Source organism: Rousettus aegyptiacus, unplaced genomic scaffold (assembly GCF_014176215.1).
Source record: "Rousettus aegyptiacus isolate mRouAeg1 unplaced genomic scaffold, mRouAeg1.p scaffold_m13_p_11, whole genome shotgun sequence".
Taxonomy (NCBI): domain Eukaryota; kingdom Metazoa; phylum Chordata; class Mammalia; order Chiroptera; family Pteropodidae; genus Rousettus; species Rousettus aegyptiacus.
The window spans coordinates 30,466,948-30,469,822 of NW_023416286.1; the positions used below are offsets into that span (position 1 = coordinate 30,466,948).

A 2,875-nucleotide genomic window follows, 5' to 3' on the forward strand; every position below is an offset into this window, starting at 1 on the left:
CCTCAGATGTCAGTGGGGGCTCTGTGGGGTATAGAACAAGATGAAAATTCATTGCAATGTACCGATAATGTGTATTCTCTTATAGCACACTAAGGAATGTTTTGTTATCCTGGCAAAAGGTATTTTTTTAAATAATATAATGAAAGTATATGGAACAAAAAGTGCTGATTGTTCTTTGCAAAGAAAGATAATAGAATTTATATACAGAGAATAGTGAAAACTGATTTTAAATGTGAACATAGACTATAGAAGTGTGATTGAAGGTGTTATCATAATGGATTTGTTTAGCCATAGGCAATGGAAGAGGAAACAAGAAAGATATATAAATATTGAGCATTTAGGTATTGAATGCTGAGTATAAGGGGTCTTCTAATACAGCATTCTCAAAGTAAATAAATTCTACCTCTTATGATAAAGAGAAGATATAACATTAATAATTTTAAAACTAAATTAAAGAATAGTTTTTTAACATAGTTCACCAAAATTAATCATTATATTTTAATGAAAAATTACTAGGGAAGTCCTGGTGAGGATTTTGATTATAATCTGAATCTTACAAAGAATGAAGAAAGGAAATTTCTAATGACAAGGTTTTGAGTTCACATAGTACCAGAAACTCAATGTAATTATTTTCTTGTAGAGAAAATATGTAATCTCACCTGGAAATATGACTAGATTCATATTAAATAAAGTCAATATCTTTATACCATAGATTACCATAGCAATCAGTGCATGACCACTTTGACACTGATATTTGCTGCTTCACTATAATATTTTGAGCAATTTTTTAAAACACAAATTAAATCTTTAAGAAGTCAGAAGTTGATAAATTGGAATGAGTTGGCCATATTATTGTATTTATTCATTTAATATTTGTTTTTTATTGGGTTAGCTCTTACTAAAGACTGATCCCACTAATTATAGTTACAAATTTATCAATAGCTAACGAAGTGGATTTTATTTTCAAGTTATCCCAAAACAAAATCTGTGAATCAAGATCTAGACATTTGTCGCTAAGTCTTGTTAGCTTAAGTAAAAGACAAAAATGTAAAATATATCGTTTTAATTTCTCATCAAATAATAACTACATTAATGATAATAATAATGACTAGCATTATTCCAGACACTATGATAAGTTTCAGACTGGCACTAGTTCATTTAATTTTTGCCACAACAGCATGAGTCAGCTCTCTTTTCATCAGTTGGGATACTTAGCTAGGATTAGCAGAAATGCCAACTCAAACTATTATTCCAATAAGGGAAATTATTGTCTTGCAAGAATTCCAGAGGTAGGTAGTTTTATAGTTGACTCAATAATGTAATCAAGGACTCAGTTCTTTCCATCTCCCTACCTGCCATCCTACTAGGGGTGGAGGTAAGAGTTGGACTGGAGAGAGGGGCTTTGATCTCAGATGGAACTATACTCAAATTAGCTCCTCCTATAGCTGAATTGTGTTCCTCAAAAAGATAGTCCTAAACAGCCATACCTATGAATGTGATCTTAATTTGGAAATAGGGTCTTTCCAGATGAAATAAATTTGAGACAAGATCATTAGTGTGTTCCTTGATGCAACATGACTGGTGTCCTTATAAGAGAAAGCAGAGACATACAAGAGGAAAATGCCATGTGAACACAGGGAGAAGACAGACATGTGAAGACAGACAGAGGCAGAAAGTGAAGTTATCCAGCTACAGACCAAGGGACTCAGGCTTCTGGAAACCGAAAGAAACAAGAAAGGACCTGACCTGAGAGGCATTAAAGGGAGTATGGCCCTGCCAACACTTGATTGAATGCTGAGTATAAGGGGTCTTCTAATAAGACCCCTTACTGTGAAAGAATATATTTCTTTCATTTTAAGCTATCCAGTTTGTGGTACTTCATTATAGCAATTTTAGGAATCTGATATAGCTCCTACCTGGTCCTAAACAGCTGCAGTACTGCCCATGACACCTAGATACAGCAGAGAACAGATAAAGAAATAGAGCTATTTTTCCTTTGAGAGTCTTTCTCAGGAGAGAAGAATTCAATTATAAATACAACTACCATTATAGAATTCAATTATAAATACAACTACCAGGCAATGACCAGTAGAAAGAATGGACTTGCCATGATATGCTTAAACGAATCATTTAAAGTAGAACAGTTATTAAAAATATCAACCACCATAGTACTGCTTCCATCACTAATGAGGCAACTTACGCTATGCAAATGAGCCAGGTTTTGAGGCCAGGGCAGCCCTCCACATCACAGAATATGTTAGCATATCAATTAATGCTTGGTTTATATAGTTATAGCATATAATTAAAAAAAATGTAATGTTATCATGATTTACTGTACTTCCTTTTAGTTTATTAATCCTAAAGAGGACAAAGGGTTGAAAACTTTCATCTTCTAAATTAAATTCAGTTAAACTCTAAGCTTCAAGGAGTGATCAACTGTTTCCATAGTTCAGTGCCACAACCTTAATTTGTAAAACGGTTTCCTAGCTGTAGAAAATGAATGGCGTGAGGAAGGTTAAAACAATAGATGTTAATCTATGGCCATGAAACCCTAACATGCCTGATCTCATCTGATCTCAGAAGCTAAGCAAGGTCAGGCCTAGTTAGTACTTGAATGGGAGACCATCTAGGAATACCAGGTGCTGTAGGTGTTAACAAAAATAAAAGTAGACATTATATCAGAAGTAAAGAGCAAGAGAATTAGAGGGCATCTACCCTAGCACACTGAATGAAAAAGAGCATGGGAGGGTGAATACTACTTAGACACAGAATATGAGAGACAGACAGATGGACAGAGGGAGAGAAAGAGAGAGAAAAAACAAAAAGACAGAGAGAGAGAGAGAAGGACAAACTGAGGGAGAAAATAGTGAATTAA

General features: G+C 34.1%; 1 pseudogene; it reads left to right on the forward strand.

Moving 5' to 3' along the window:
• Positions 1-2,533: 2,533 nt before the first annotated feature.
• Positions 2,534-2,651, forward strand: LOC118609869 (annotated as a pseudogene).
• The last annotated feature ends 224 nt before the right edge of the window (positions 2,652-2,875 follow it).